Source organism: Gopherus evgoodei, chromosome 4, assembly GCF_007399415.2.
Source record: "Gopherus evgoodei ecotype Sinaloan lineage chromosome 4, rGopEvg1_v1.p, whole genome shotgun sequence".
NCBI classification, from domain to species: Eukaryota; Metazoa; Chordata; order Testudines; family Testudinidae; genus Gopherus; species Gopherus evgoodei.
The window spans coordinates 66,031,568-66,059,062 of NC_044325.1; the positions used below are offsets into that span (position 1 = coordinate 66,031,568).

General features: G+C 42.8%; 1 pseudogene; it reads right to left on the reverse strand.

The window, feature by feature from the left end:
- Positions 1-454: 454 nt before the first annotated feature.
- Positions 455-27,495, reverse strand: part of LOC115651154 — a 37,112-nt pseudogene continuing 10,071 nt past the window's right edge.

Genomic DNA, 27,495 nt, shown 5'->3' on the forward strand with positions numbered 1-27,495 from the left:
ACAGCCACTAAAACAAGGCAGAACTACATTATTTAAAGATTAATTGAATGCCAGTGTGTCCACTGTAGTTTGGACTTATATATTTTAAACTCACTCTCTAGGTATTTAGACCATGCCACCACCACAGCAGCTCCTTGTATAGGCTACCATGTACTGTATTTCCAACATGTTGCAAATTGCAATTTTCTCCTAAATTAATTTTGCAGCAATGAAATTCTTTGGGGAACAAGGAAGGTCTCTATTTGTTTATCAGGGACAGCCAGTTAATATGGTCAAACTGGAATCCATTGAAGACTATTGGCCAATCTTCAGAAAAGCTGTGGTTCTCCATATGCCTGAGGATACAAAAAACATTATCCAGGAATAAAGGCACTTGGCTTGGTAATACTTTTTATGTCGCCCTTTTCCGTTCCACTGCTGTATGCAAGGCTTGAGAAGAATCAGGTGTTTGTATTCAGGATGTGTACTCAGTCAGTTTAACAGTGATCATAATCTTGCTCCTTGTATGTGGAATTGAATATGTAGAATAGGGGGAAAGCGACTGGTGAGACAAACTCTGCCCCTCCTCCATCTCTGAGCTGGAGCGCTTCACACCTGGGGAAAAAATTCAAAAGGACATTGCGTAGTACTGGGGCTATTTCTGTCATGTACCACCAGTAATAGCGCAGAGAAGGAGATTTCTTGTTGTAAGAGTGCTAACCATTTAAATGCTCTGGGCATGTTTTTACAAGTGTTTCTGTTGCAATCCAGTAATTTGATCCCTGGCATCAGGGGAATGTTCAGTTGCTGATGTGCTGAAGGGAGAGGGTGTAAGTGGACTATCCCTATGAGTGTCTCTTGTTATCTGCTCATGAACAGCCCTTAGAGAAGTCTTCACACCTGTGATCAAGCAGGAAAGGGAAATTCTGACATGGCAAATGGCAGAATTTGAAGAAGAGGAATGGAAACCAAAAGAAGAGTAAAGCCTCAAAGATATTTAATAAGTGAAACAGTGTCTGTCCAATGGAAAGGCTATTCCTACTGAAAAGAGGAATAGTAATCAGTTGGTGAATAGGTTATTTTACAAGGAAAGCAAAGTCTCACCCATCAATGCTCAGAGTTGTGACACTGTCTTTTTATACTTGGGACCAGAGACCCAACATAGAGACACCAAAAGAAGGAAAGAAAAGTCTGCTAAAAGAGAGGAAGCTTGTAACTTATTTTGGGTTTTTCTCCTTAAATGTACATTTCCTTTGACTTAGTTTAAAGACTTTTGCATTTTTTATTACAACAATTACACTAATATACAGCACGATAACTAGGGGGTATGTAACAAATGAAGGTGAATCGGAAGTAAAACAGGATCCTATTCTTCTTAACAAGAAATTTAGTAGAACTAAGTGAAAATGGTAAGTTAGGCAAGGAGAGGTTTGTTGTAAGGAAATGAACAAGTGGAGAAGAATGGATTAAAGAATGAAATTCAATCTGTTGATAGGCTCGCCAGGGTTGTCTTCATTGAATGCTTGGCTACGTTGATAACTTACCAGGTGCTTATAACTTTGGTAGGTGTCATTCACTAATGGGAAAAATAGCAATATAGGAGCTCCGGGAGTCTCAGCATCGTCAAAGAGGTAGCACTCCTTTAAGTTTTTCCTCTCTTCTTCACTCAGCTCAACTTTGGGGAATGGGATTCCTTGTTCTGAGTAGTACTACAGGACTGATCCAGAGGCTGGATCAAGGAAGAGAACAACATGAGAACCTAAAGAATAGGCTGAGACCAGGATTTCCTGAAGTTACAGCAACTAATACTAAATTGTGCTAGGCTACTTCTTGGAAAGAATGTGGTTCAAGAAACATGCCATTATATGAAATACATGGACAGGTTTTTAATTTTCCCTGGAGTACTCAACAAAAAACACTGAGTACCACAAAAGAAAATGGTTAGGTTACAGGTTGTGAATACAACTTTTAAGATACAGCATTAAGCTAAAATACTGTGGTTCAGAATACTCAGCACAGGGCTTTTAATAGGAACAATATCACTAAAAACTTAAGGACAAGTGACTTACTGGAGAAAACAGAATAATTTGCTTTCTCTCACCAGTATCTGTGATCCTGCACTGTAATTTAAATGCAGGTAACATCCACTTTCCTCTCTGGCCTCAAAAGTGGAGGGCAGCTGGTATGGATAAGAATCCCAGTATCTACTAGGGACAGGTATTTCTGTTGTTTCAGTCAGCTGGTTGGGTGATGTGTCCAGCACAGTATCTAAAAGGAATATTTCTTGCTATAAGGGAAATGCAGAGGAGCAGTTTTGCTGATGCTCTGATGCATACACTGTTCAAGAAAAACGGTATTCAGCCCCATTCCCACATTTCTAATTTCAGTTAAACATTTGATAAATCTTTACATCACTGTGCTCAGCCTTAATTAGAACAACTATTTTCTCTGATGTCAAATCTCCATGTTCTTTCTATTCCTGGCTCATTCAAACTGTGCTAGCCACCCATTCTCCCTCTCACTTGCCCCTCTTTTTCTTTTGGATGCATGGTGTGTGTGTGTGCTCTGTGTGTGTGTGTGTGCTGTGTGTGTGTGTGTGTGTGTATGTGTGTGTGTGTGTGTGGTGTGTATTAAGGCAAAGTTACAAGAAAAACATTAACACACTACATTGCACATTACTTGTTCAGGATCAGATTAATATTCAAAGAACTTGGCTAAAGATTCTGGCTTGGGAGCCCTTCTCCTATGAGTACACTAGAAAGGGTGACCAAATTCCTAAATACCCTATCCTCTTTTGGTGTTTCTCTCATGTACGTACTTGCTTTGAAAGCTTTTCCATTACAAGATCAATCTATATTTTACTTTACCACAGTACCATAGTAGGGGTCACTCTTTTCCAATAATGTGCCAATACAGTTTATGTCTACACTGCAATTAAAAACCCGTGGCTGGCATGTGCCAACTGACAGGCTCACAGGACTCAGCCTGTGGGGCTGTTTAATTGCAGTGAAGACTTCCAGGCTTGGGCTGGAGGCCGGGCTCTGGGACCCTGTGAGAGTCCCAGATCCTGGAAGTCTTTGCTACAATTAAACAGCCCCGCAGCCCAAGACCCATGAGGCAGTACAGGCCAGCCACAAGTGTCTAACTGCAGTGTAGACATATCCACAGAATTTAGCTACTAACAGTAAAAAATTAATTAATTTGTTGTTCTGTTTTAAATGCAGATCCTTTACTGGAGCATTAAATAAGGCAAGTCACTGGGTCTCTAGGAAGCCGGCATTGGTCCTTTTTGATCTGAAGTGGCACTCTCTTCTAGTGATCAAATATTTCTTCATTCTACCACTAAGGCCCAGATGCTCAAACTCCCCTTGGAGTTAGGTGCCTAGATACCTTTGAGCGTCTGGGCCTTAATGTCTCCTCTCTGTTTATAAAGACTGGAATGCTGCCCAACACACTGAGCCAACTATGGAGATTTAATCAACTGGCTACAGCCCAAAGAGAAATGAGCTTGAATCCATCAACATCCATGTCACTAAAGATTTTCAGCCCTGCATAGTTCAATTGCTTGATCAAAACAATTCTGTTTAAAAGTAGATTCAAACTTTGGCATATCAGGAAGTGGGGCGGGGGGCGGGGCTTGAGGGGGAAGTGGGAATTGTTTGTTTTGTTATTAAAAAAATCCATTCATTCTTCCCAAGTCACGCAGATCTCCTCACTATATGCAGACCTCAAATTCTGCAAAGGATGTGCTGAAAGGCAAGTGCTATTACCTTTCCATCTACAAAACTTGTCATTCTCTAGGTAGTCATTATGCAGCTGGAGGCCTTTCAGGAAACTGTGGTACTGGGCAACTGACGTGCGCTCTGTAATGGCACCACGAAGAACACGGGAAAGGAGGCTTGCCTGTGGTGAATACTTGAGTCTTCTGTTCGTGTGGCCTCAGAGGTAGGGCAGGCTCTTCCTCTGCAAAAGAAGTAAATAAAGGGTTTGTTTGCCTAGATAAATGTTTCTGAGGAGCTCCCAAAATAGCAATAATAAACAATAACAATCTCTACGCTATTAGCTTATGGTGTCCATGATGAAAGGTCTCACGAGCACCTTAACAAAGGTAGATAAACTTTTTTTTTGATCTATTAAGACAAATTTCTTAAGATACCTCAAGGCTGGATTTAAAAACAAAGCCCTAACATCCAATAAGCCATACAACATCATACCACCTACAAATCATAATCCTGAAAAATAAATCAAGTGAACTGTATTTGTCAAATTAAAAATCAGCAAATATTCATGTGTTGTTTTTGGAGGTGTCTAATTAGCTGCAAACCAGGATCATTATTCTTGAATATATTTACTCTCTTACACATTCAGTGATTATTGCTAGTGATCAAAGGGCCAGTCTATGAGTTATTCAGAAATGATCCCATGATGGTAGTCAATATAGTTTTTTGAAACTGGTTCCTTCCAGGCAAGGTATGATGCCTTTGCAAAATTTTTTAAAATAAAACTTCAAAAAGCAAGTGCATGGTTACACAACAATAGTTTGTGAAGCATAATGAAAAATAAATGGTAAGGCAGAGGTACAAAGTAACTTACCAATATCATTTACTCTGTCTCGGGTCCACCTGTGCCAAAAGTCCTCTGAAGTATGGGACAAATTCAGATATATAACAGATTCAGGGAAAATAAACTACTCCACATGCCTGTGAAAGGAGAGATAGATCAGTATTGCCAATCCTAAACATTAAAAATCATGAGTCAGGCCCTCCAAAATCATAAAAGATTGGATTAAAAATAATGAGATTTGTTTTTAAATAATAAATGTTGAGTATTTATATTTGTTTTCTGCTTTTTTAAATCTTTAAGGCATTCTTGGTGAACATTTTCAAGCTTTGCTCTAAAACCATGATGGCTAAGAAATATTTTTTTAAATGAAAGTTGCACTTCTCACGTACTCCCATGATTCTAGGCTTCAAGAAAAAAAAAACACCAAATAATTCAAGACTTGTGATAAAATCATGAGAGTGGGCCATGCTAGAGATTTTATGGGGACCTATCTGATCGAGTCTTGGGAGCATTTAATTGAAAATTGCCTTTTTATCCTATCATCTGAAGTTGTTCCCTTATCTTCTATTTTTTGCAGGCATCTGTCTCTGCACAATTCCAAACTTTTGCTTTTAATATCTGACCTTGAGGGCTTTAGATACTAAGGACAGATTGTGTCTGGCTTTGTGTGGGTGTGCAGGTAGGATGCAAAGAATCTTCCTCTCTTGTGTATGCCTTGAAAGGGGCCAGGACAGTGCCTGTGCTCTGGGAAATGCAGGGATGCTCTTTTCTCATGTATGCTGCTCTCTCTGTAGACCAGGTCTGGTGCACCAAGGGAACAATTTTAACCATTTTTAAAGCATGGTGCAGCTTGCATAGTCATGCACAACTGAGAGCTTGAAAAGGACTTTATGATTCCTAGGGCACAATGCCCCTCCAACCCCCACCCTCCCAAGTAATTCCTCGGGCAGTGCAGTTCTTTACAGGTCTCTGCCTGAATGGTACAATTTTGCTCAACTCTAATTCAGATAGTCTGTCACAGAGAGGGTTATAGGTCATATCCATCATAAGATGGAAGCCTTCCTGTATCTCTCCAGATCACCCATTCTCTTCCTTCCTATGTCATCTTTCTTTTCTCTGTTGCTTACTGCTCTTAATTTCTCTTCCTCTTTTGAGGAGTGTATTAACTCTGCAGAATTTTGAAATATGGGCAGCACTGGTATGTCAGATTCTCAGAAGGGTCAGTTTTACTCTATTATTTTCTACATATCACTCACTGGTGTGCCTGTGTTGCAGAGCATTACAGTTTCACAGACGGTGTGAGGTTTTGTCACCTTTTGTCACACTGTTACAGCGATGGAGAGAGGTTTTTAAGGTCAGGCTTGACAAAGCCCTGGCTGGGATGATTTAGTTGGGGATTGGTCCTGCTTTGAGCAGGGGACTAGACAAGATGACCTCCTGAGGTCCCTTCCAACCCTGATATTCTATGATTCTATGATCTCACTGACTCCTTTCCTATTTCAAATGGAGTCAGACAAGGCTGTGTCCTTGCCCGTGTACTGTTCAACCTTTTCTTCACCCAAGTTCTCAACCATGCTATAAATGAGTTCAACAGAGGCATATACATCAGATACAGACACGACGGCTCAGTCTTCAATTTTATTAAAGCTTAAAGCAAAAACAAAAGTAACAGAACTACTAATAAGAAGTAAGTACTCTTTGCAGATGATTGTGCCTCCTAGCACACACAGAGGGAGATCTCCAGTTCAGTGTAGATGCTTCGCTAAAGCATCAAAATTGTTTGGCCTTACAATCAGCCTAGAGAAAAATGTGGTGTTGCATCAATCATCTTCACTGCTTTGTGTGTATCCCCTTGCATATCCATTAGTGGAATCCAACTAAAGCAAGTTGACAGTTTTACACATCTCAGCAGCAATATCTCCAATGATGGATCTCTTGATAAACGAATCACTAACAGGATACAGACAGCTTCTCAGTCATTAGGAAGCTACATAACAAAGTCCTGAAATCCCACAACATAACCCTCTCAACAAAAATAAAACTTTATAATGCTTTTGTGCTCTCATCTCTCCTCTACGACTGTGAGGCCGGACACCATACAAATGGCATATCAAACAGCCAGAGGCCTTCCATATATGGTCTCTGCTCGCCATTATGGGGATACACTGGCAGGACAAAATAACCAACCTGGATGTTCTCCAAAAGTCAAATGCCACAAGCATCGAGACCATGCTAATAAAGCCCAACTACGCTGGTTAGACACATCATTAGGATGCCTGAATATCGACTCCCCAGAAAAAATGTCTATGGAGAATTGGCACAAGGACACCATAATCAAGGCCACCCCAGAAAGCACTACAAGGACAGTATCAAGAACAGTATACACTTTGGTGCAATAAAGCGGAATGATCTTGAGAAGGATGCGTTAAATAGATCAGCAGGGCAGCACACAACACTCAGAGCTTTTCAAGCCTTCAAAGAGGACAGAAATAATCGATTGTTAGTTGCCAGGGAAAAGCAGCATACTACTGCTATAGCTACCAAGATGCTCCCCAATGACCTTTTCTGCCCTATATGCTCATGAGCATGCACATCACGCTTAGGACTTCAGAGTCACTGCAGAATCCACAAAAAGAGATAGCATGAAAACGTCATTGTCGCACCGACGGACTACACACACACACACATATCCATCTGAGTTAAAATTCTGGATTAAGACCATGTTTAAGAGATTAAACTCAAGACGTGTGGTCTACATCTGCATTGCGAGCTCAGAGTGTGAGTCCCAGCTTAAGTACACATACTTGCAGTAGCTCTCATCTTAGCTAATGCACTGAAAACAGGACTGTAGCCACAGTAGCATGGGTAGCGGCAGCACAGGTTAGTTACCTCAAGTACAAACCCACCTGAACCCCCTAGGTATATATTCAGGGTGGCTAGACCATGACACCACTGCCACTGCCCATGCCACCGTGGTGACACTATTTTTAGCATACTAACTCAGATGAGAGCTAGCATATGTGTATCGAGCTAGGAATCACACCCCTAGTGCACAGTGTAGATTTGGCCTCTGGACAAAATCCTGGTCCAGGTGAAATAAATGGCAAAATCCTATTGACTTCACAGGGGCCAGGATTTTACTCATGGACTGGTAGCAAACTGTATTGTTATGCAAAAACAGTTAGAAATTTCAGATAGAAAAGTTTAAAGTCTAGTAGTTGCCATTCACCTATTATTTTAAGTTTTCTGCTTTAACAATGCAAAAGAAACCACTTTATTAAATATTAATTCATATATGGTACTGGCAAAAATTCTGGCAGGTGATACTGTACATTGCTGCAATCACACAGCAGTGACTCACCAGTGGCCAGTTTATGTAATCAGTTATGTTTTTTATTAGTTTGACATTTTTCCAGGACAATAAATCACCTTCCAAGTAGCAGATCCGGGATTCTGGGAGCCTCTTCATCAGCCGACCCATGAAAAACTCGCTTCCAAAAGTCCTCAGAGCGAATATGAAAGCTCCATATTTCATGAATCCAACTTCATAGGGGGTAACTTCCAGCCATTCTGCAAACAGAGCCACAAACAAAAAGACAAAAACAAAACCCCAAAAAATCTTTTACAGCAGACCCCTGGCTGAGGATAAAGAGGTTATGCTGTTATCAAATGGATACAAGGCATTAGAAAAAGGTTTGAACCACTGAAAGTTATTTCCGATCCAGCACAAACACCAGAAATGTCGAACACCACAAAAACTAAAACTAGCCATTACAAAAAGCCAGCTGGTGTAAGCTGATGTAGCCCCATTGACTTCAGTGGAACTATGCAATTTTTACCAGGCCATGGTCTGGTTTTTAATTTAGAGGGGGTTTTATGTAATCTATATGAGGTCTTACACACAATACTGAGCCACCTCCTAGATTTAAGATCAAGTACATCTCTGGAATATCTTTACCTTTGAAATCCAAAGTGCTATAGTTGTCCTTGACATTGATTGCCACGTAGATGGGCAGTGGGTTCTGACCCTGATCCACTGCCTGTTGCTGATCTGAGAGTTTATGGTTGTCTTTCTGTTTTTACAAGAAAAGTAGCTAAATTAAAGGGGGTGGGGGAAAGGAACTGAAATAGGAATCTACTCACTATATCTGTACTTGGAATGCAGTAAAATGCCTGCATTTCAGCCATGTTCTCCAAGGTATGACTGAATTGTGTGCAGCAGTTAATATGTCTGGGATCTTCCATACTTGCCAAAATTCCCAGGAACAGCTGACAACCATGGTGGCTGCAAGTTCTTGATAACTATATGGCACATGATTTGATGGCACTTTCAGACCAACATGATAGGAGTGGCTAAAAAGGAGAAAGAGATGCCTACAGTGGCCATTTTCATTACCACTACAAACAGTTCTTTTTCTCTCCTGCTGATAATAGTTCACCTTAACTGATCACTCTCCTTATAATGTGTATGGTAACACCCATTTTTTCATGTTCTCTGTGTGTATATCTTCCTACTGTATTTTCCACACATGCATCCAATGACATGTGTTGTAGCCCACGAAAGCTTATGCCCAAATAAATTTGTTAATCTCTAAGATGCCACAAGTGCTCCTGTTCTTTCTACAGCATAGGGGCTCTGGAGTGGTCTAAGTTAAAAATGAGCCTAACATCCTAGTTTAATGTACAATACTGCAGCTATACACAGGATTGGGCATGCATGTATCAGGGAGTAATGCAATTGCATGTGCTGTGAAAAATGAGTGGCTAATAGTCTACTGTTTGCTGTTCTAAAAACACTTATAATTTTGTTACTTCTAAAGAAAACAATCTTTAAAATATACCTACAGCACTGAACCTATTACTTTTTCAAAATGTGATTTTTCCAGTAAAAAGCATCCCAAAACCTACTAGTGAAAACAGTCATTCCGCCCCCCCACACCCCTCTGCTGCATTCAGAAGAAGCATGAAAAAATATTATCCCAAATGGGTCAGTAGTGTCAGAAAGTTATACGCCTCTGAAACTAAGTGGCTTTTAAGGGAAGTGTTTCCTCAGCCATAAAGATAAGATTATTAGTTGCAATATTTAATCACCATAATGATTTAAGAACACCATGCTTTGACATACTGTACCCATCATGTAACAAATATTCAACAATAAGCCCCCCACAGATCTATAGAAGATGTCCTGTGTCCTTCTTGTTCCGCTGACACAGCTGCTTGTTATAATACTTCATACGCTCCATGGAAAAAGAGCCCATTTTGCATTGGTCACATGTTTTCGAGCTTCATTGATTTTCCCAGACAGATCGTGCTGTGACCAATCAGCATCTCTGTACAAATTTGCCATAGTCCTGGAAATATATTGAAGGGGAAAAAACAAATGGAGGCTTTTTTAGAGAAGGTGCTAAATTTAACGTTTTCAATTTGAAGGGTTAATGTAAACTTCACAAAAGGTTTCATGTCCTAAATCTATGCTGCCTTTGAGTTCTAGATTCCCCAAAAAACATTACATTTTTTTAAAATCACAAACATTACATTCCCCTGCCTGGTAAATTTAAAATCGCTGGCCAATTTCCCTAAAATATTTTTTTAAACATATACTTCTGTGCTGACACTAACTATAAGAATTTCCCACTCCAAAATAAATTTTTCTGGCAAAGTTATAAATGGATCAAAATAGGCCTTGGGTCACAATGCTGGCTATGGGGGAGCTGCTATTGGCAGCTCCATAGTATTCTTTAGCATAGATCATTGTATCAGCAGCATAAAGAAACTCTGCTCATGTCTTCCTTACCATGTCGTGCCAGACAAGCCAGTCAGGTACATAGCACAGTCTATGACATTTAACTTCTTGAGACCCAGTAGACTGCCATATGTCGTTGTCAGTGATCTCATTCACCACCTGTTGTCATGATTGCCACCACAGGAATCTGTTCAATACAAAGACAGCAAGTTACTGCAAAGCAAATGATATATGAACATTTAGAGAATCTGAAATGGAACACTAGACTCAATCCAGTTCCAAATCACAACTGTAGTCTCTCGTTTCTGACAAGGTCAAACTGAAACACTTACACACACTCCTGAACACTCGAGAAGTTTAGAATCTGATTTGGACCACCACTCAGTAGCTCAGGCCCTCTCTATTTGGAATAGAGAAGGGAAGGACTTATTATAAGTACAGTTGCTTTTGTTTCTACTAAAGAGTTTTGTGGCCAAGATGGGTTGAAGGATGAGCTCTGCCTAGAACAGTGGTGGGCAACCTGCAGCCTAGTAACCTACTGGCAGGCCACAAGACAGTTTGTTTACATTGACCGTCTGCAGGCATGGCTACCCGCAGCTTCCTGGCTGCAGTTTGCTGTTCTCAACCACTGGGAGCTGTGGGAAGTGGCACAGGCCGCAAGGTCATGCTGGCCATCCTTTCCTGCAGCTCCCATTGGCCAGGAATGATGAACCGCGGTCACTGGGAGCTGCGGGCAGCCATGCCTGTGGAATGGTCAGGTAAACAAGCTGTCTCGCGGCTGCCAATGGATTACCCTGACAGGCCACATGCAGCCCACGGGCCGCAGGTTGCCCACCACTGCCTCATATGGCTGTCTCAATACATAGCTTCTAACAGTCAACCTCTTACCACTTGCCTTCTCATGGCAGAGGCATTTTTAACTGAAAGTGGGGGTGTGAAGGATGAGGGTCTGGTGCATTATGAGTGGCTTGCTCCAGGCAGATGGGACTCACTAGCCATGCAGGCAGTCCACCTAGGAGAAGGAAAAACTCCAATTTCAAACCAAGTATGTCAAGCGTGGCTAGCCAGTTTGTAAAAGTTGTGTCATTTGCACATGTTCCACAGGTCTTCATCTTCAACAAGTATATCAGTACAAAGGGTAAGCTTGTCATCCTACTTTTGGGGGACACATGTCCCATTTTTAAAGGGACAGTCCCATATTCCTGCAGGTGTCCCAACTTTTTCTTAAAAATGGGCAAATTGCCCCATATTTTCTATCTCCTCAACATCAGTACTGGTAGGTCCTGCTGCTGGACTGATCCTTGCTTGCCAGCCACCTGCCCATCAGCAGTGAGTTGGGGGTGGGGGTCCAGTGACTGATGATGGGGGCAGGTGTGCAAGGCTGGTGTCGGGGCAAAGATGCAACACAAGGGGCCAACTGCTCCCCCTGCTAGTCTGTCAGGGCAGCCACTGCTGTGCGTGGGCTCTCAGCCAGCAGGGCTCCAGCCTCCTGACATGCCATTTCTGGTCGGTGCTGGCTGTATGCTGCGAGCTGCAGTGGCTGGTGAGTGTGGGCAGGCACCAGGCAGCAGCCAGTTACATGTTGCCTCTGCTGTCCACCAATCGGCCCTTTACATGCTCCCACTCTTGCTGTCCTCTCCCTGCTTTGCCCCTTCGCCCCCCCCCCCCCCGCCGCCCAGCCCCTCTGCTCCTCCTCAGCAGGGCACATCCCGCTCCCAGTGCTGTGCGGAGAACCAGCCCCTGGTCAGAGCGCTCAGCTCACCAAGAGCCTGGCTGGCAGGCTCCTTCCTTCCCCCACAATGTCTGGCTGGGCCAGTGCCCTGGGAAAGCCCAAGACCCTCTGGCCCAGGGCACTGCCCAGGAGGAGCCAAGCCCTGCATGTGCCAATGCCCTGTGCAGTGCTGGCAAGGGGAAGCCTCTCCACCCCTTAGCCAAGCTCTGGAGTGTGTGTGTGGAGGGGGGGAGCAATTTCCAGCCTGTTCCCACCATGAACCTACAGGCTTCACAGCAGCCCTGGGAGCAGGGGCTTAGCATCTTCTTCATCCACCCACCCCCACCCTAGGTCCTGCCCCCAGGGAGGGCAGGGCTGCTCTGTCCCCTAGGCACCCTCCCCTGCTGAGCCACCTCTCTGACTTGGTTCCATGAAGCCCCTGCAGTCAGATTCCCTGGGCCTTGGTGCACAGTGCATCCTTAGGGCTTAACCTCTTCCTGCCCACGCTGTAGCTGGAGGCATCTGGATTATGTTGGTGGCCAGCAGCAGCCTGGAGGTGTTACCTGCCTGTGCAAGCAGGAAACAACAAGGGGAGAGAAGAGATGAGCTCTGCAAAGACATTTGCCAGGTCATCCCTTCCCCCTGCTCCTCCTCCCCTGTGTCTGGAAGCAGCTCTCATCCCTTCCTTCCCACACAGCACCGAAAGGCTGTGGCTGGCCATGTTCTGGTGTGAACCCTGGCAGAAATCTGGGGTGGGGCGGCATGTCACCCTGCGTTCCAGTCCCCCCTCCCACATGCCAGGAAAGGCAGGTCCATCACAGGGGCCCAGTTAGGCATGGAGGGCAGAAAGCGCCGGTCAGGGAGGGTTGGGTAAGTCGGTCACTCTCTCACTCCCACTATGTGAGAGAGGGGTACGGGAGGGTGAGGGGGGAGTGTCACCCCTCCACGTATTAACATAAAGCCTTAACGATAAGAAGGTAAATAAAAAGAATCCAACTACACAGTAATTCTTTTCAACAGGAGCTCAGTCAACTTGATGTTAATTTGAATGTTTGTATTTGCATAGTTCTGACTGATTGCCATTGAACTCACTTGAGTATGAGTAATTTTACCAGGTGTTCTGTATTCACCATAGGGAAATATGGTCACCCAACCCAGAAGTGACACACAACCTCTTTGTCTGACGACTGTGGAAAATGGCCAACTTACCACATTGTGGCACATATGGCTAAAAATAGCAAGCCTCAGAGTAACGTTGGTTTCCCTGAATGTGGGAACAATGAAAAGGAAACAAAAAGTAGTAGTCGAGATGATGAAGGGAAGGAGAGTGCACCTTGTCTGTATACAAGAGACAAAATGGAAGGAATTGAAATCCACGTACATCAAGGAGGCTACAAGATGATGTACAGCAGCAAAGAGGAATAAAGTAGGAATAACAGTAGCAGAAATATTACAGGATATGATAATGGACATCCAACGAAAGAGTGACCAGATGATGAAAGTTAGAACAGCACTGAATGGAAACCAAAACTTTTATGGTATATGCTGATCTGTTCCACACGTTGGCTATATGAGAGAGGAGAAGGTAGAGTTCCACATAGCATTGGGCCAAGTGATGAGCGAAGTACCACATGCTGAGTACCTGATTATCAGAGCAGATCTCAAAAGATATGAGAGAACACAGTGAGAGCTATAATGACTGTCAGAGGATGAAGTTTTGGTACCAGAAATGAAGCTGGTGAGGGTATCTTGGAGTTAGCCAGAGCCCATGGCCTGATTGTTGCCAATATATATTTCAGAAAGAGGGAGAAGCACTTAATTATATACTGGAGCAGTGCCAACAGGTCCCAGACTGATTACTTCCTGACAAGAAGAGATCTAAAAAAATGTGAGACTGTAAAGTGATCCCAGGAGAGCAGATTGCAGAGAAACATAGGTTGCATGGAACAGACTTCTGGGTGAAAAAGGCAATGGGCGGCAAGGGGGAGGGGAACTAAAAGATGAGCTGTGGAACAAAGGATAAAGTGATAGAGGCCTGCAGACAGGGAAGTTAGTCAGATTTCTATAGAGGTCAGGCAATGACCAAACCAGCCATGATGATACCAATGAGGTTTGGAGAAAAATATCCACAGGTAATACAGAAAGCTCACAAGCTGTGTGTTGACAAATGAAAGAAGATATGGTAGTGGTCTAATAATGTGCAGGAAACAGATAAGAAAAAAAGAGGGAAGGCTTAAGTGATGGCAGAAATAAGAATAGTGGACAGTTATGAGGAATACAGGCTGGTAAAAAGAAAGGTGAAAATACTGGTTGCAGAAGCTAAGGGTCAGGCATTTAAAGCTTTATATGTAGGATTATTGAGGAAGGAAGGGCAAACAGGAATATAGAGGTTAGCAAAGAACAAACAAAGAAGCACTAGGGATCTGAGAGCTGTGAAGTGTATCAAAGACAAAAATGGAAGAGTACTGGTGGAAGATAGCAAAATCATTAGGAGAGGTCAGTGGTTTTATGAGAAACTGCTCAAGGGAGAGAACCTGAGGAAATCATTGTGCTAAGTATGGGCAAACAACAACCTCACAAGAGCTATCACTGTGTTAGTGAGTCAGACAGCATTAAAGATGATGACACATGGGAAGCCAGAGGGATCAGATCATGTAGCAGTTGAGGTATTTAAATCAGGCAGTGGTGGTGATGATGAATTTCCTTAAATTAATCCTCCAAACTGAAAAAATATCCAACTAATGGGGCAAGAGCATATTGGTCTCTGTCTTCAAGCATAAAGAGGATGTGGAAGAATGTAGTAATTACTAATTGTAATGGGGAGGGGCACTCACTTCTTGCGCAAGTCCTGCTGCTGCTGCTGCAGTACCACAAGCTTTTTCTGCTGCTGTCACCTCCTGTAGCTTTGTCGACCTCACTTGGCAAGTCTTCCATGGCTTGGCCCTCCAACTGAGTCACAAAGCCCAAATGAATCCCTTCAGGAGTATTAAACTATCTAATAAATGAACAGTCTATTTGTCCTGACTCCGGTCTCCTTTAAATGAAGCCCTTTGTTTGGGTGCCTAGCTCAGCCCTGCCCCCTTTGTGGGATTTATGCTGCTTTGTTTGTGGCCGATAGGGGAACCCAGACCTGCTCACTACTCCAGTGGCAGGAGTAAGGCCTTGCAGTTAACACTGCTCAGTACTCCAGACACCCCTAATGAGCCTAAAGCTGCCTGATAGACTGACTGTAGGAGGGTGCTCTGGGCTGAGACCGATGAGTTCAGAGGCCTGGAAGGGTATCAGAGTTGGGGCAGGGGGTTGGTTGAGGTGAGGGCTCCAGCTGGGGGTGCAGGCTCTTGTATGGGGCTGGGGATGATGGATTTGAGGTGTAGGAGGGTGCTCCTAGTTTGAATCAAGGTGTTCGGAGTGCAGGAGAGGGATTAGGGCTGGGACTGGGGATTGGGGCATGGGAGGGGGTCAGGGGTGCAGTTTCCAGGCAGCACTTACCTCAAGCAGCTCCCAGAAGCAGTGGCACGTCCCCTCTCTGGCTCCTATGCGGAGACATGGCCAGATGGCTCTGCGTGCTTCCCTGTCTGGCAGTTTGGGGCAGGGGCAGTGTGCAGGCCCCACTGACTGCCCCTACCCATAGGAGCCAGAGAGGAGACATGCTGGCTGCTTTCTGGGAGCTGCGTGGTGCAGAGGTTAGCAGGGAGCCTTCCAGCCCCGCTGTGTGGCGCCGCCAACTGAACAGTCAATGGCTCGGTCAGTGGTGCTGACCGGAGTTGCCAGGATCCCTTTTCAACCATCTGAAGAAGTGGGTATTCACCCACGAAAGCTCATGCTCCAAAACGTCTGTTAGTCTATAAGGTGCCACAGGATTCTTTGCTGCTTTTCAACCAGATATTCTGGTAAAAAACTGGACACCTGATCATCCTACCCACAGCCGCTCAGAGCTGGTCCCCGCGGTACCCCGCAGCTCCCAACCACCACAGATGGCAAGGAGACCCTGCAGCTCCCAGCCGCTGTGGGCTGAAGTTAGAGGTTTCTGGAAGTCATGGATTCCATGACTTCTGCGATCTCTGTGACACAATTGTAGCCTTTCCTATTAGTTGTCTCTTTTGTAAGATGAATGGTCCCCATCTTTTTAATATCTCCTCATATAGAAGTTGTTCCATATTGTTGTTTCCCTTCTCTGGCAATTCTCATTTATTGATTTTTTTCCACATTCTTTTTTCCAATTCTAATATAACTTTTCGAGATGGGATAACCAGAAGTGTACGGAGTATTCAACACTTGTGTGTACCATGGATTTATATAATGGCATTATGATATTTTCTGACTCATTATCTATCCCTTTCCTAACAGTTCCTAACATTCTGTTAGCCTTTTTGACTGCTGCTACATATTGAGCAAATGTTTTCAGAGAACTACCCACAATGACTCCAGATTCTTTCTTCAGTGATAACAGCTAATTTAGATCCCATCATTTTGTATGTACAGTTGGGATCATGTTTTCCAATGTATATTATTTTGCATTTTTCAACATTCAATTTCATCTGCCATTGTGTTGCCCAGTCACCAAGTTTTGTGAGATCCCTTTGTAATTCTTCACAGTCTGCTTTGGACTTCACTCTTTTGTATCATCTGCAAACATTGTCATCTCACTGTTTACCCCCTTTGCCAGATCATTCATGACTATGTTGAACTGCACTAGTCCCATTACAAATCTTTGGGTGACCCTGCTATTTACCTCTCTTCACTGTGAAAACTGGCCATTTCTTTCCTATGCTTTGTTTCCTATCTCTTAACCAGTTACTGATCCATGAGAGGACTTTCCTTCTTATACCAGGACTGCACAGTTTGCTTAAGAGTCTTTGTTGTGGGACCACAGGCTTTTGGTGACATGGGAACAGGAAAGGAGGAAGCAGATTTTTGGAATACGCCATGGCTGAGGTTTATTGGGATGGGCTTTGTGTGGCAAAAGAGTCAAGTGTGTTGGAGACAGAGGAGGAGAGGGATAAGACAACTGAGTCTACTGATGTGATGGATGAGAATGCTGGTATCAGAGGGCCACCACTTGAATTGAGGGCCTCCTGACCATTCAGAAGTTTTGGTAATAGTAAACGTGTCACATTAGGTGTCCAGTTGCTGAGTGGTCATTTTAGCTGAGGAGGAATAGCTGGGATTCTGTCCTACATACCTCATCATCCTGCAGGTCCTCCTCTAGCTGGAGAACCTTTTTCAGAGCAGCAGCAACATATTTCTTCCTTTTACAGAGGAAATCCTGTTCCTCTGTGCACAAGTCAAACCCTAAGCGCACGTCTAGGTCTTCTGAGCTGGAACACAGACCAGGAAAAACACAGGCACACAAATTCCATGTTGTTACGGATAGTCAATTTTAGAACTTACAGTGCAGACAATCAACCATTTCCAAACAGAGTCAATCTGACAGAAGAGTCTTTCCCACACTCCTATATAGACAAATTGATGTAACATGAACAAGAGAGAGAGAAAAGCAAGAAAAAAAAGGAGGAAATTAATTCCTATAATAATTTCTGAAGCCGCTACCAGGAGGATCCTGCTATATTTTAGACATAAGCTGATGGCTGTTATTAAAGCCCAATGCCTTTTCGAGAGCTGTAGTAGAACAAGCTTTGCTGACTGTAACTGATCAACTTTATAGCTAAACAGCATCATGATAGATTATGGATTGTGCTGAACAGGAAACCAACATAACAGGACAAATACAGATTTGAAATTGCTAACTCTGCCACTACTTCTATCACATACATGAGTCTCATTAAACTGATGAAAATATTGGGTACAGTATATGCTGTGTTCTTTTTATATATAAAGTTCCAGCTTTTAGTCTAAAGGAATTAAAAGTTGTGTGCTTTTAATGTCTTTGCACGAATCATTGACATACAGTAAGCAGACTTTTTCTCATAAAGAGACAGGGAGAGAGCAGAATTTAGCTGACAAAATCATTAACATATAAAGAGGATGGATCTCTTACCAGTCTGTAGCCTTCACATACAAATCAAATTTTTTGTCCTGAAAACCAAGAATACAAATACTTTCAGTGCCATCACATTTTTAAGGTTTCTCCTCCCTTCAGCTTTTGAGTGAGTTTTATCTTGTCCCTTTTCAGCAATGCAGACGCGTACCTGAGATGCTATGTATATGGATTCAACATCACTAATTTATTCTCTGTAAAGCTGCACAGTAATTCTCAGCATTTTCCAGTGACTGTACCATTTTAAACAGATGAACTTCTTGGCAGTACTAGCTGGTCTTAGTCTCCTCCAAAGGAGACAAAGTGTGTGTGATCCATAATCCACCAAGAAGTCTGGTGCTGCCAAAGTTCCATGGTTAGTTAGAATGCCCCCACCCCCACCCCTTGGACAGGAGGAGATGAGCAGCAGTGCTCCAAGACCTAGCACAGTGATTTATCATTAAGATCAGGATGGAATGTCTAGACTGTCACTCACAAAAGCCTGAAGAGGCAAGCACTGGCTGAGAACTGGTGGAATAAATGACAGTTCAAGGTGACTTGTTTGGCTAGTCATGAAAATCTCATTATAGCTATTAGCTTCTGTAGAATCCAGGATTTTTGTGAGTAGTAGTGGGTTTTCTTTTCCAAAGCTAAATTTTGGCTCTTAGTGACATCACTTAACTGTGGCCCTTTAACATGGGTTTACATAATCATAAAGCATATTGTTAATCCCCATAACATTTCAGAACCATAGAATAAATCAGGAGTTCCCAACTTCCCAGCCTTTTCAGGCAATGCACCAGTGTACTGGGCCAAGAGCTCTGGTATATCATCCATTGTCCTCCATTTTCCATTCACTTAGGCCCATGAGTTTGGAATCTTGGAACTCCCAATCCCAGGTACATAAATACAAGATTGCATTCTGGAACAATGCAACAATGGTTCCAATGATTCTATTCCGGAGCACTATAGTTGCATGGCTACAGCTGGAGGTCCACTGTCAGAAACAACAGAACACATGGAGAGTCAGTTGACCCTTGTGGGACAGACATAGATCTGGCTCCCAAGATTCAAGGAGGTGGGAAGGGGCATAGCCTTTGAAATCAAATTTCTCTAACCTCTTTCACCATAGGAATAATGCCAGAAAAACTCATTGAGGGGATTATCTTCATTCTTCTCCTCCTCTTATCCCCTTTCCATTATTTTTTCCAAGGAAGTGAGGCAAACTAGGCCATTATTGTTACACGGGTAATAATCCAGATCAGTGTTTATTCCTAAAGACTAACAATAGGCACTCACCTCTGCTATTGTTACTTTCTCTCCTGTGGGAAGTGAATTGAGAGCCACATTTGGCGAGTCTGCCTTTGTGTTATAGGAACAGCTTCGCTGAAGAAATACATACAAGTTTATATCACAAGGAGTAAAATGAAGATAGATTAATGTTGCTATCTAATGCATGTGTTTCTTTAAAGTTACTGCTAAGTTTATTAAGGCCAATGAAAACTTACAAAGGAGTAACGTGGTTTCTGCTTTGGTAGAACAATGTCCAATGCTGGCTGCTTATACTTGACATAGTGAAACTTAGTGGGACGTGAGGATCTAATGATGGGATCAGAGGCCAATGTAAGGTCTTGGGTCTCTTCATGGGATCCTTTCACTGTGAGGGAGATGTCTTTTCCTAAAGGAATGAGACAAAGCACACACAGAAGTTATTATTATTGGACTGGAAACATAGCATTATAAGGATATTAAAAAAAACCCTTCATTAAACTGATTAGAAGTTCTCTACACTGAGCTCAAAGAGACCATTTATTGGTCAATATTATTCTCTTATTATATTTAGAGAAATAGGGGTTGGGTAATCAAGGAAATTTTGAGGTAGGTAATTGACCCTAGAGGTATTGATAGAAATTAGGATAAAATGAAGTTTCACAAGAAGGGGCTCAGATACATCGGGTTTTATGAGATATGAGAACCATTTATTTGCTTCTATTTGATTCCAATACAGCAAACCTATACTAATGTACCATATGTAAGGCTAAGATTTAGTCAGGGGTATTTTTGGTAAAAGTCATGGACAGATCAGGGCAATAAATAAAAATTACAGCCTGTCCATGACTTTTACCAAAAATATCCCTGACTAAATCTCTACTTCTGGGGCCCCAATGCTCTGAGATCCCCTGTTGGGAGGGCCTGCTCCAGTGCTGGGAGTTGACTGTCCCCAGCTGGTGCTCCCAGGGACCACTCTTCAGATGGCCTTTGGGTGCCCCTCGGGTTGCTTCAGCCACCCCGGGAATGCTGCTGCTCGTGGGGTCCCAGGGCACCCCCAAGACTGCTGCTCAGGTGCTTCCCAAAGTCAGCCACACTGGCTGCTGTTCTGGTGGTCCCCAAAGCCAGCTGCCCTGGATTGTTCCAGCAGTAGCTGGTGTGGCTGGACCTGGAGCAGCCCCTGGGATCGCTACTCAGATGCTGCCCAGGACTGCTGCTCAGGCAGTCCGCGGGACCAGCCGCTACTTAGGCGGTCCCTGGAGCCAGCTGCCCAGGGCTCCCTAGCAGTGGTCATTGCGGCTGTCCCCAGGGACTGCTGGAGCAGCTGTCCCCAGGTCACTCCAGGAGCAGCTAGTGCAGCCAGAGCGCTAAAGCAGCGGGCCCAGCTAAAATAACACATTTTAAAACACAACTTAACACTGAGTATAGACAAGATTTCGCACCTGTAAAATGGTCATGATCAGCCCAGGACCAAAGGTATTTAGGTTCTTGATTTCAAAGGGAGTTAGGGACCTAAATACCTTTGAGCATCTGGGCCTAAATGCTTAATGGGCTTTAAAAATATGTTAATTAAAATGTCTTAACTAACAAGTGTTTTTAAACTAGCCTTTTCCCTAGTTTAGACAGGTGTGTTTGTACAATGCCTAGCACAATGGCGCACAATATAAAAATGAACAATAAATTTGAGACTAAATCTGTAAAAAGGCCTCTAAAGGAGACATTCTGAGGTAACACACAGGAAGTTTTCACTGATTTTGTAATATGTTTTTAAATAAAAAAACAAAGGAAAGAATATGTAAAAACAACATGACTGCAACACCATGCTTGAGATTTTAATCACAGATAGGTCAGACAATTCTAGTTATAAAATCAATATTAATTCTACACACTTGATTATTTGCCCTAGGCAGATTTCTCTCTGATTACATTAATACCGGAAATATGATTCAATACTTGGAAAATAGTACAACACAATGTAATGTAAAGAAATTGTACTTTTTTCTATATGTTGTATTCTGAATTATTTCCCTTAAGCTATGTAAGCATTTAGTGAAAAGCCTTTTGTAATGGACATCGGCTCACACAAGGAAACAAAATGAAGGTTGCTGTCAGAATCATAACTCTAACCCTTATGTGATTAAAATCTCAGCTTTAGTGTTACTTTAAAGGAGTTCACTATACAGATGTATGTGATGCAGTCCCTGTAACCGATAATATAGATAACTCATTTTAAAGTTGATTTTACGAAAGTTGAATCATGTGGAAATATTATTTTATTCCATCTATTTTTTTTAATGATTCATAGAATGGCCAATTGCCATAGTAGAATCAATATCTGGTTACTTATAGCCAGTTAATGAAGCAACAATCTCACGTGATGAAGGCTTCCTCTTCTTTTCCTTCTTCTTCTCACCCACCTGAACGTCCAAACAGCAGACTTTGCGAGACTGTAACAGAGCAGAACAATAAAATAATTCATAGACTCATAGACTCATAGACTCTAGGACTGGAAGGGACCTCGAGAGGTCATCGAGTCCAGTCCCCTGCCCTCATGGCAGGACCAAATACTGTCTAGACCATCCCTGATAGACATTTATCTAACCTACTCTTAAATATCTCCAGCGATGGAGATTCCACAACTTCCCTAGGCAATCTATTCCAGTGTTTAACTACCCTGACAGTTAGGAACTTTTTCCTAATGTCCAACCTAAATCTCTCTTGCTGCAGTTTAAGCCCATTGTTTCTTGTTCTATCATTAGAGGCTAACGTGAACAAGTTTTCTCCCTCCTCCTGATGACACCCTTTTAGATACCTGAAAACTGCTATCAGGTCCCCTCTCAGTCTTCTCTTTTCCAAACTAAACAAACCCAATTCCTTCAGCCTTCCTTCATAGGTCATGTTCTCAAGACCTTTAATCATTCTTGTTGCTCTTCTCTGGACCCTCTCCAATTTCTCCACATCTTTCTTGAAATGCGGTGCCCAGAACTGGACACAATACTCCAGTTGAGGCCTAACCAGCGCAGAGTAAAGTGGAAGAATGACTTCTCGTGTCTTGTTTACAACACACCTGCTTATGCATCCCAGAATCACGTTTGCTTTTTTTGCAACAGTATCACACTGTTGACTCATATTAAGCTTGTGGTCCACTATGACCCCTAGATCTCTTTCTGCCATACTTCTTCCTAGACAGTCTCTTCCCATTCTGTATGTGTGAAACTGATTGTTCCTTCCTAAGTGGAGCACTTTGCATTTATCTTTATTGAACTTCATCCTGTTTACCTCAGACCATTTCTCCAACTTGTCCAGATCATTTTGAATTTTGACCCTGTCCTCCAAAGCAGTTGCAATCCCTCCCAGTTTGGTATCATCCGCAAACTTAATAAGCGTACTTTCTATGCCAACATCTAAATCGTTGATGAAGATATTGAACAGAACCGGCCCCAAAACAGACCCCTGCGGAACCCCACTTGTTATACCTTTCCAGCAGGATTGGGAGCCATTAACAACTACTCTCTGAGTACGGTTATCCAGCCAGTTATGCACCCACCTTATAGTAGCCCCATCTAAGTTGTACTTTCCTAGCTTATCTATAAGAATATCATGCGAGACCGTATCAAATGCCTTACTAAAGTCTAGGTATATCACATCCACCGCTTCTCCCTTATCCACAAGGCTCGTTATCCTATCAAAGAACGCTATCAGATTGGTTTGACACGATTTGTTCTTTACAAATCCATGCTGGCTATTCCCTATTACCTTACCACCTTCCAAGTGTTTGCAGATGATGCCTTTGATTACCTGCTCCATTATCTTCCCTGGCACAGAAGTTAAACTAACAGGTCTGTAATTTCCTGGGTTGTTTTTATTTCCCTTTTTATAGATGGGCACTATATTTGCCCCCTTCCAGTCTTCTGGAATCTCCCCCGTCTCCCATGATTTCCCAAAGATAATAGCTAGAGGCTCAGATACCTCTTCTATTAACTCCTTGAGTATTCTAGGATGCATTTCATCAGGCCCTGGTGACTTGCAGGCATCTAACTTTTCTAAGTGATTTTTAATTGCTCTTTCCTTATTTTCTCTTCTAAACCTACCCTCTTCTCGTAAGCATTCACTATACTAGACATTCCTTCAGACTTCTCAGTGAAGACCGAAACAAAGAAGTCATTAAGCATCTCTGCCATTTCCAAGTCTCCCGTTACTGTTCCCCCCTCCTCATTGAGCAGTGGGCCTACCCTGTCCTTAGTCTTCCTCTTGCTTCTAATGTATTGATAAAAAGTCTTCTTGTTTCCCTTTATTCCCATAGCTAGTTTGAGCTCATTTTGTGCCTTTGCTTGTCTAATCTTGCCTCTGCATTCCTGGGTTATTTGCCTATATTCATCCTTCGTGATCTGACCTAGTTTCCATTTTTTATATGACGCCTTTTTATTTTGTAGGTCCCGCAAGATCTCAAGGGTAAGCCAAGGTGGTCTTTTGCCACATTTTCTATCTTTCCTAACCATCGGAATAACTTGCTTTTGGGCCCTTAATAGCGTCCCTTTGAAAAACTGCCAACTTTCCTCAGTTGTTTTTCCCCTCAGTCTTAATTCCCATGGGACCTTGCCTATCAGCTCTCTGAGCTTACCAAAATCCGCCTTCCTGAAATCCATGGTCTCTATTCTGCTGTAAACCAAGGTTATCATGGTTTGAAGTTCTATTTCCCATCCTAGTGTATAACTACTGATGCACAGATTGAGTGCTATGGAGGCAGCATGCTCAGCCCCTAGGAATACCAAATGTTCTACAATGACCTTGCTATTCGATTATGAATTAAACAGAATGACTGTAGGGAGCCACATATAGTCATCAGCTGTAAGAATGGATGGGTGGTTGTGACTTACAACACAGCTCCTCTGAAGAGTGTGAGGCAGGCCAAACTAACAGCATTCTCAGGATACAGGGAGGGCCACAAAGGACTAATTCAGGTGAAAAAAGCAAATAATGAGAGAAAGCTACTAAGAGAACCAGTATCTCTGGCAAGCAAAGCCCTTGTCGGAAGTCTTATTGTTATGAATGTTTAAGTGCCAGTAAATTGGGGGAATAGTATAGGAACAGAGACTATGCAGAAGCAAATTATTCCTCCACCATTTCATACAGTTTCAGAGGATGGGACTGAATAAAACTATCTGTGGAGGAACTCACAGCTTTACAGATATCAGTGCCTCCCACTGCAGGAAATAGGGTGAGAATGCTGGCTGTGAGGCAGCTCACTACTATACCACGCCCAATTTTTGCCAGGAACCGTCACTCTGCAATATTGTAGGAGAGTTAGCTTGGTGGATCTCACAGCTGCTCCAGTCATAGCTCTCCAAACATAATACATGGGTGGAGATGGTGTGAGGCAGATGACTAAGAGGGGAATCACATCTATTTTCAGTCTCAGCCTCTCTCTGAAGGAGTGTGCCTTGGCTTTAAAGCAGCTCATAGTTTCTCTAGTCCCACCGAGGGTTGGAGCCTCTAGCAATTAAAGTTTAATCTTTAATTAAAGATTATGCCATGTGATGAAACCTCCAGGAATACCTCCAATTGGCAAACCTCATCACACCTGCATTATGAGTATTGCGACAGGACAAGAAAGATAACAGAACATAAAGGTTACCACTAGAACTCCATTAGTCACAATGGTTTCAGAGGGATCCGAACTAGGAAACAAAATGAAAAGTGCTTATTTAGTAACTGATGCAGTATAATTTAACAAGACACTTTTCTCCTGACTGCTATCTGGCTTATCTTAGTTTTGTGCTAAATTTTGGAAGTGTTGTGTCTGAACAAAGGAATAATTCTAGAAGCCTCTTTTTTTTTTTTTTTTTTTTTTTTTTTTGTGCAAGTCTCCCTATACCACTTTGCCATGACACGACCATTATAGCTCATGCCATTCTAGTCATCAAGTTCTGCTAACAAAGATTTCCTACTGGGCCACACCATGTAATTGTTTTCTGACATTCACTTAAATGAGATTACAGTTGGCTTCATTGGATCAAGATTCCAAATGTAAAAGAAGGATTCCAGATAAAACACTGATGCATTCATCAAAGATCCCATTATACCATTAAGAGGACAGTATTGCCCCATTTTTCTCAAAGACAAATTATGAAGCTAAAATGAAATTTGAGTTAATACCAGATGCAGGGGAAGACTGTCCCACTAATTACACCTTAATGGATATTCAGCACAGGAAAAACTTAACTAGCTTTTTAATAATTCTTCCCCCTCTGTGAAATTCTCCTGCCTGTCCATGATTCACTGATGATTCTCCCAGAATGCACCATTCTTTGACATTACAGATACCATAAATCTCACTGTAAATTATGCTTATTAGTAGTAGTGTCAAAGAATGATGCATTCTGGGCCAATGAAATGGATTAATTCATTAGTCTCTGAATTGTTGCTTCTGTCCCTTACAGATTCTATATCATTTGGCTTTTACTTACATATTCTCCAGTCTGAATTCCACCTCCAACTCCTCGTTTCTCTGAAGAAAAAAAGTTAACGTGATTATTTTACCAAAGGTTCTCAGACTATGTCCCATGCATTGATAGTGATCTGTGGAGCACTTAGTGGTGGCCCATGGATACCTGTCAGTTCACTTGGTGTTGGCTTCTCCTCCTCGCTTCTAGCTGCTTTTACACAAGCATTACAGCTGTTTATTGCTAAGAGCCTGGATGTCTGTAAAAGCAGCTGTTAACAAAGAGGTGTCAGCTTGCCTTCCTCTACTGGGAACTGCTGTTACATAATAGGGGTGGGGTGAGAGGCGAGGAAGGAGATGCTGTCTGGGATCACAGCCACCAGTGGGACTAGAGTTGCAACTGATCAGTGGGAAAGGAGCTAGAGGCTGTCAACAGAAGGAAGCCTTCTAGCATATGTCTACACTGTAGCTGGGAGGTGTGATTTTCAGTATGGGTAGACAGACTCACACTAACTTGAGCTGAGCTAACATGCTAAACATAGCAGTGTGGATGTCACAGCCTGGGTTACCCACCTGAGCCCAAGCCTCCCTGATCCTCTAGGTCTGAGCTTGGGTGCCTAGCTGTCATGGTATAAACCCCTACTCTGAACCTTAGCGTCCAAAAGATGGGGTACCAGCATGAATTCCTCTAAGCTCAATTACCAACTTAGTACTTATAGCACTGCCACCAACCAGGAATTCCAGTGCCTGGTACACTCTGGTCTCCCCAAAACCTTGCCCGGGGACTCCCAAGACCCAGACCCTCTGGATCTTAACACAAGGAAAGTAAACCCTTTCCCTCACTGTTGCCTCTCCAAGGCTTCCCCTCTCTGGGTTACCCTGGAAGATCACTGTGATTCAAACTTCTTGAATCTTAAACAGAGAGGAAAATGCACCTTCCCCCCTCCTTCTCTTTCCCCCTCCCAGACTCTCCCTGAGAGAGAAAGTAATCCTAACACAGAGAGAAATTAGCCTCTCTCTCTCTCTTCCCTCCTTTCTCCCCACCAATTCCCTGGTGGATCCAGACCCCGTCCCCTGGGGTCTCACACCAGAATAAAAAAACAATTAGGTTCTTAAACAAGAAACTTTTAATTAAAGAGAGAAAAAACAGTAAAAATTATCTTTGTAAATTTAAAATGGAATAGGTACAGGGTCTTTTAGCTATAGACACTGGGAATACCCTCCCAGCCTAAGTATACAAGTACAAATTAAAATCCTTTCAGCAAAATACAAATTTGAACTCCTTCCAGCCAAATACACATTTGCAAATAAAGAAAACAAACATAAGCCTAACTCGCTTTATCTACCTAGTACTTACTATTCTGGACATATAAGAGACTGTATCAGAGAGATTGGAGAGAAACCTGGTTGCACGTCTGGTCACTCTCAGAACCCAGAGAGAACAACAACCAAACACTAACAGCACATACAGAAACTTCTCTCCCTCAAGATTTGAAAGTATCCTGTCCCCTGATTGGTCCTCTGGTCAAGTGACAGCCCGGCTCACTGATCTTGTTAACCCTTTACAGGCAAAAGAGATATGAAGTACTTCTGTTCTATTAACTCTTAACTATCCGTTTATGACACTAGCTCAAAATGCTGCCAGTGCTGCAACTTCCACATAGCTATATTTAGCACACTAGCTTTTAACTAAGCCTGTTCCCGCATTGGGAATCACACCTCCCAGCTGCAGTGTAGACCAACTGCTCTGAGGATGTGTCTATACTTCAAGCAGGAGAAGGAGGATGTGAGTCCCAGCGTGAGGAGACGTA